The following is a 7,656-nucleotide window of genomic DNA, read 5'->3' as shown; positions in this document are numbered from 1 at the left end:
GTTAATTGTACATGTATTTCTGACTTTTTAGAAAGGTTATAGCTATATGAGATCTAGAATCAAAACCTGATGTGACCTACATAAAGAAACGCTCTGATTCCCTAATTAATCCAAGCTGTGGCTGCAGGCTCAGCAAATAGATGCCAGAAAAAAATCATCTAATCAATCTTCCCAGTATCCTCCAGGAATGTGGTAAGGAGAGCACGGAGCAGAGTATGGTGGTGGTGGGGATGTGAGCCTGGAAAGCGCCTGCCCCCGGGTTTGGTCCACCAGGAGGGTCCCGATCACGTGGAAAAGGGGGCTGGGAAGCAAGGGACCGGCGGGGGTGGAGAAGGAAAACAGACTAAATGTTTTAACAGCTGCTCTTTTTTCTTTCCCTATTTGGCCCAAGGTTCTGATTTCCCTCTGAAGGGGATGGGCCTCCTACAGGCAGGAGGCTGAGTCCAGCAGGGCCTGTTTGCTCTGGGAAACTGAATTCTCTTTCTCTTTTTGTCCAAGGGTTTGCTTTTGAGGAGAGAGAAGGAATGGTAAGAAGAAAATGGAATATTTTAGAGTTCATATTAAAGCAAAACCAGTCCCAGAAAAAGCAATTCCTTTGAATTTTAAAGAGACTGGCAACAAATGAAGGGGGGCCCGGGGGGGGGGGCAACCTCACATTCTTCCTCTTGAATTTTTGACAGGAAAATTGTTCTTCAGGAAAGATGGAATGTCATTCCATGTAACTTACTCCTCCATTTCAGTGCCTCGATGATGATACAGAAGGTATGTTAATTGAGAAGGATTTAAAAATAATGCGGCTGCTTAAAATAAGAGGCAAATAACTTGCAGAGAAGCCATAAAACAAATGGCAAGAATGCTTTCTGTAAGCCACACATTTGGTGCTGCCAATATCAAATAAAGGGCAAACTCTCTTTTCCAAGAGCAACTATTTGTTTTCTGTGCTGAAACTTCTTTACTCCATCACTTTGGGTTTGCTGTGCTGCATTTTAGCTCAAAAAACATTTCAGGGTAGATGCTGTCTCTCAGACTCGCTCCCGAACAGCCGCACCGTTCAAACATGCATGAACATTAGTAACACATGTTGGTTTATTCCATGAGCAGGATAATTTCTCCTTCTGAGGAATCTGAACAATCAACTGTAGATCTTAATTGTAGCCACTGCTCAATTATTCAAACAAATGTTAGGAAGACCAAAGTTACGCCCAACTGCATGCTTGTCAGACTTTATTGCATTTTGTATCTGCAGCATACATTTCAACAGCTCCCCGGCCTGCTCCCGGCAGCCGCATAACAAACTGCTGATTTCTCATTGCTTTGTTCTCAGCTATTGCTCTTGGGCTTCCCCCCTCTCTGTCCTGAGTTTCTAACCTTTCTTCCTGTCTGAGCATTCCTACCAGAGGCTCATTTTTGCAAGGAAGTTTTTTCCTCATTCTCTTCCTCTGCTTCTAGTTTTGGCAGTTATAAGACATTGCATCCCATATGTTCTGCAGCACACACATTTAAGTTATATTTCTTTCTTTTTCTCTTAAACTGTTTGAATTTGGTCTCCTATGTCCAGCTTCCTAAAGCAGATTGCTAGCACCTTGTGGAAAAGAATAGTGTCCTCTCCACTCCTCCTTGAAGGGTTGGAAAATCATTTCGCTTGGTACTAACTTTTCTGGTTTTCCAGCTACTGTCCCCATTTTCACACTAAAAATCCCATATCCTAGGAAAACCTTCACTTCTTGGTAAACAGGCAAGCTGGTCACTTTATCAGCTAGGTATAAAGGAAAACAGGAATAAATCAAAAACCCTTGTGATTACATAAACAACACACACTTATGTTTTCAGTATTTTTACTTTTAAATGAAGAAACCAAAAGTCATTATTAAAGAATTAAAATATGGCAGAGAAACATGATATATAGTAAGCATACAACGTTTGCATAGATCTATTTATTGCACATGAAAAATATATTAAAAAGTATGAAAAAGGCATGCATAATGCAAGCTACAGAGGCAGGTAGAGAATTGGTTTGTGTTAAGCTCAAAATTCAGGACTCTGTTTAATCTGTTCCTTTGCTGGCCAATTTGAAAATTGAGAATGAAAACAAGATTGTCCTCCAGGCCCCTGCAGGCTAGAATAAGTGTGATTGAATTTACCATATTCTGAGCTGTGGACTCTTTACCCTGCGTTTCAGTGATTGCCTATTGTTTTCATCCTATTGCCTTAGTCTTAGCATACATCAGTGATTACAAAAAGTTATGAGCTTTTGACGGGTACTCTGAGTCCTCAGGACTTGCTAAGGGTTTATAAATAACTTCCAAGACATGATAATTTTTGTGTGTACCTGTGCAATACTAGGGATCACAGGTGTGCACCTCCATGCCTGGCTAATAATTTTTATTATTACTCTGAAAATTTAGTTAAGCTTAATAAAGTTAATTAATTTTTCTGGTAATGTATTCAATAATAATATATCATCTTACATATGTCTGTTTTATGTATTAACAATGTAATGACTTTGTAAAATAACATGCAATATTTGCTTTTTAATTATTTTACATTAAAAAATCCAGCTGTGCACTCAGGAAGGTGTGATGGGGAAGCAGACCCATAGCAAGATAAGGCTAAGTCCCTGCCCATCACTGGCTCGTAATAAGGTAAACGAGTTAGATACACTTACATGGGATGGAGTTACAGGCAGGATCAAAGATCATGGAGAAGGTATGACAAAAAGGAGTAAGAAATTAATTTCATGTGGGCCCCTCTGGAAAATGTAAGAGAAGAGCTAGTTAGAAATTAATACAAAAAATATTTATAGCAAAGAGAACCACATGAATGTATGGATGAATAAAACCACAGAAGCAAGAGAAGAAAAGACAGACATACAGTGATGGCAGACACAGAAGGGAGATAAAATGTGCCTGGGACAAGTGGGCATCACAGGGACATAGAAAGAGATGAAAGAGGAAAGGTAGGTCAGGTCTAGAGTGAGAAGTTTGGAGAAGGTGACCAACGTTAATTGAGCTTTCACTTGAAGCCAGTTGCTCTGTGAGGTGAATTGCACAAGTTATGGCATTTAATGCTTATTTGAACTCTAAGAGACTTATTTGTGTCCTTATTTTACTGATGGCAAAACAGGTTTGGAGAAGAAAAATACTAGTACTCACACACACACACACACACACACACACACACACACACACACACAGTTAAAAACCACAGAGCCAAGATCCAAACTTAGATCTGTGTGCCTTCAAATTCAAGTAAATTAAATCTTTTCTATTTGTCCCACATGATTTGTACTTTATTAGAATTGCAAAGAGTTGTTAAAGGTTTGTGAATGGGAATGAGAAGGCCAAGAGAGTTCCTTGATTCATTATGTGAGATATATTGGCAGCTACAGATAAAAGATGAGGCGACAAAGAGTAATGTAGGTTGGAACCAAGCTGATAATTTAGGAAACTAAAAAGGGATTTCAGGGGTGGCCCCCAAGGTTGACATTACAATGTCACTGGGTTTATTGGACACAAGTTACAAATGATTCCAAGATATACAGCTTGTATAGAGCTATTAAAGTCACCTATTAGAGTCATAGTATATCTGCCTTTTAAGAATGTGAACAATGAGTATCAGCACTTTTTACTAACATTTCTTTAGAATTTGTATGTAAACAAATCAGTGTTGGAAAATTACCTTCCTTCTCTTTGCCAACAGTTCATTATCTCTAAATTCAACAGCTATACGGGCATTTATGCCATGCAAAATGTATTGCCAGTGAGTAGTTTGAGTTATTACCAGCTTTACAAATAACTTTTAGTTCAGTCTTCAACTCTAACAAATGAAATGACTGGTTTACATAAAAGGGGATAGAAACTATGTCAGTGCATTTGAGAGTCAATTCTGATTTGAAGACAAGAACACAGAAAAGTTTCTTATTTATCTTGAAAGCCACACTGAAAAAAATTAATTTTTGATCTTGCCAAAGGGAGGTGAAGAGAAAGGCACAGTAGAATAATAAAGATTCTTAAAAGTTTTCAACATATTGGAAAGATGAAATAGAGTAGTAGGCTCAAAATTAAAATGAATAAATCTAAAAAATGGAAGAAGAGTCTTAACATTGTGATTTCATTAGCCATTATTAGAAACCTATTGGAATAGCTTCAGTCACTGCAAAACTGCGGTTCAAGTAGAGATATTCGTAGTACAACCTTCCATCTGACAGAGAGCAGATGGGCAGATGGTTCAGTGGTCTCTAGTGAGTGTCTGCTCCTCTCTATTACTACGCAGTGTTTACATAAAGAAGTGCTGATGTTTTCCAAGCCTAATAATGATGATGATAGTGATAATAACTCTAATTTATTAAACACCAATTATATGCTAGATATCATGCTAGCTGTGTCACATACACTCTCATTTTATGTTTAAAATAATCCTCTGATGAAAGCACACTGCCTCCATTTTACAAAAACGTAAGTTTAGAAAGCTGCAGAGAGCTCTCCAGGTGTCACCTAACACAAACACATCCAGGAAGAAAACACAAGGCTGTCAGACTCCGCAGTTTTCTGTCCTTATCTTACTCTAGCTCTCAGCTCTAGTTGCATGTTACAGTTGCCTGGGAGACTTTCACAAGGTTCCTGCTAGAGATTCTGATTCGATTTGTTTGAAAGAAGCCCAAAAGTAAGTAAGTTTTAAAAGCTTCCCACCTAATGGGTAGCACTGTTGACAGTCACAATACTGTACCACACAACCTGCAAAACATGCAAGTCTCTGAAGGTAAGCAAAGAAAGCCCCTATCAAAGAAAGCCCACTCACACATTTATACACCCCAGTTTAAGATCATTGTTCTCAATTTTTTTTCAATATTTAGTTTAGGTTGAATAAAGGTCACAGATAATAGTGAAGCTAAAGTCTTGGCCTCCAAAGAGAGGATCAAGGTGCTAGGCATCAATTTTTAATTGGAGAATCATGTTTAATGTTTTCCAACAAAAATCTTAGGCCAACAGCAAACTTATTTCTGATCAGCAAAAGCATGGACGTTAGTGGTTATATACATCATTATTTAATCATAACTCATAAAATGTGTCTTGATATAGCTGTATCATCTCAGAAATACCCCTGTAGCAGCAGTTCACAAACTTTTTGGTACCAGGAACAAAGTTGGTGGAAGACAATTTTTCCATGGAATGGGGTGGGGTGGAGGGTTTGGAATGGTGTGTTTTCAGCATTAGATTCTTATAAACAGTGCTCCAACTAGATTCTTTGCCTGGCCAGTTCGCAGTAGCATTCCCACTCCCATGAGAATCTTTCCCTGCTGATCTGAGGAAAGGCCAAGGACAGAGGGTAATTTGAGCGATGTGGAATGGCTATAAATCTAGATGGAGCTTTGCTGTCTTCCGGCTGCTCATCTCCTGCTGTGCCACCGCACTTTGTGACAAGCTATGAACCAGACCAGTATCACACTGTCAGTCTTTGGACTCAGGGATCTAGCACTCCCGTCCTACAAGAGATTCAAAACCACAAGCAAAAGATCAAAGAATAGATTAGAAGGACCAGCAGTGTCATGGGCAAATCTCCATCGCACAAATGTCTGGCAGAAAGCCCAGAACCCCTGAGTTCTAGAAAGACCTGAATGTCCCTTATGATGGATGAGCTTTTCTCCTCTTTAAGGAGAATAACTTTTTTGCAGGTACGTCAGTTTTAGTACAGGTGGAACATCCCTCATCCAAAAACCTCAAAATCCAAAATGCTCCAAAATCTGAAACATCGTGAGTGTTCACATGATACTGCAAGCGGAAAATTATGCAACTGATCCCATGTGACAGATCACAGTCAAAATGCAGGTGTGCTAAAAATATTGGATAAGATTACCTTTAGGCTATGTGTTTAAAGTGTTTATGAAACATAAATGGATTTCATGTTTAGACTCGGGTCCTATCCCTAAAATATTTCATTATATACATACAAATATTTTTAAACTTTAAAAAATATAAAATACATCTGGTCCCAAGCATTTCAAAAAAGGGATAGTGACCTTGTATTTATTTTTAGGATTTTATTTTTTTAATTTCTTCTCACTGTTGTAGACACTCAGAAGCTTTATTTACCTTGTTTCTTCTTCAGCCTTTCAACCTTTCTTTTTTCTCCTTCCCCTTTAAATCCAAACCACAAACACACCCTGTTCGAACCTGTACATTTTCAAGAACGTAAGACACACCCAGGCAGAGGAAGAAATTGAGAGATAAAGCTGTGACTGATTGCTTAAAGGTTCACAAAAGGCCTGGTTGTTTCTTCTACACAGGTGCTTTACTATCTGTCAGATGAACAAAGGAGAAACTCCCCAAGACGACCTCTGTCCCAGCTTCTGACTGTCAGACCAAATGGCATAGAAAGTAATGCATCCCAGCGACTCTATCAAAGTATGAGTTGATCTAATAACAGGTACACCTGAATTCTAGGGACCATACCTGCTGTCTTCTCCTTGAAAATTCCTGTATCCAGAGGAGGGTAAAATGTTTTAATCATGTATAATTGTTCAGGTGAAAAACACAAACAAGAGTTTAAGAACACAGTGTTTGGAGACAGGACCCTATGATTGAACCCATGTTTGGTAATTTATCTGCCATATGGCCTTGAGAAATTTATTTAAATTTTCAAAGCCTTATTTTCCTTATCATGGAAATGTAAATAGCATCATAATGTGCTTTACGGGAGGATAAAATGATTCAAAAAGATATATCTATAAACCCCTTAGAATAATCCCTATTTGTTCATGTGAAATCTGTTTACTGAAAACCTAAGTGAGCCAGGCATGATTGTAGGTGCTTAGGATTTAGCAGTGAATTAAACAGGCAAAATTGCCCCTTGTGATGCATGCAGGGCCAGTAATGGAGACAGCAAGGAACAGAGCAAACAGAGAAAATATGCTGGTGTTAAATAACATAATATTCATTGACTATACGGAAAGCCGTCAGGCAAAGTTACTGATAAAAGATGAAACGTAACATCTGAGTGTATTAACACACTAGGTAAGAAGATCAAATTTTTAAAAGTATAAACTCATTTGTTATAGAAGCTTAAGTAACAAATACATGAAGCTAAGCTTGAGAAAGTGTTGTATCGTATGAATTTTTAAGAAATTATTGAGCCAAAAATTCAAGGTTCAGTAATGTTGAATCAACTCTCCAATTGACGTCATAAAAAGGAACCACACGTGTAGTCACTCTGAAGCCATTTCCCCAAGTTTATATAACACATCGGTATGAGGCCCTCAGGAACCAATTCCTAGCTCAAAGACACTCCATCACTATTTCTGCTTGACACAGGCAAGATGGGAACAGCTAATATTGTGCGTGGACAGTGCACATGGAATTCCTGGCTCGTTCTTACAAAAACCTCTCATGTTTCCTGAGACTTCGAAAGCCTCATCTCATCACCTTGTGTCCTTGTGTTCATCTCCTCAATAAATGGATGAACACTGCATCAAACACTGCTTAGAAAAGTCTTTTCTGTAAGCTAAAACTAAACAATATATTTTCCACTTAAAAATCAAATGTCACTATTTCCATAAGCATGGCTGTGGGTATAGAGGATTCCCTATAGAGTTAGAACAATGTTTACACAATGAAATGACCCCTTAAAAGCCATGGTTCAAGGCATCATGGAAACATAAGC

General features: G+C 38.4%; 1 long non-coding RNA gene across 1 annotated transcript; it reads left to right on the top strand.

Moving 5' to 3' along the window:
• The first annotated feature begins 225 nt into the window (after nucleotides 1-225).
• On the top strand, nucleotides 226-6,418 carry LOC134477170 (uncharacterized). The gene is made up of 3 exons (XR_010049081.1): nucleotides 226-527; nucleotides 681-762; nucleotides 6,284-6,418. It is a non-coding gene; the product is annotated as an uncharacterized LOC134477170 (long non-coding RNA).
• Nucleotides 6,419-7,656: the final 1,238 nt, after the last annotated feature.

The sequence above is a fragment of the Cavia porcellus genome, unplaced genomic scaffold (genome assembly GCF_034190915.1).
Source record: "Cavia porcellus strain 051 isolate PalLab524CR breed Dunkin Hartley unplaced genomic scaffold, mCavPor4.1 scaffold_8, whole genome shotgun sequence".
In the NCBI taxonomy this organism is placed as follows: domain Eukaryota; kingdom Metazoa; phylum Chordata; class Mammalia; order Rodentia; family Caviidae; genus Cavia; species Cavia porcellus.
This window is presented reverse-complemented; position numbering and strand designations above follow the sequence as displayed.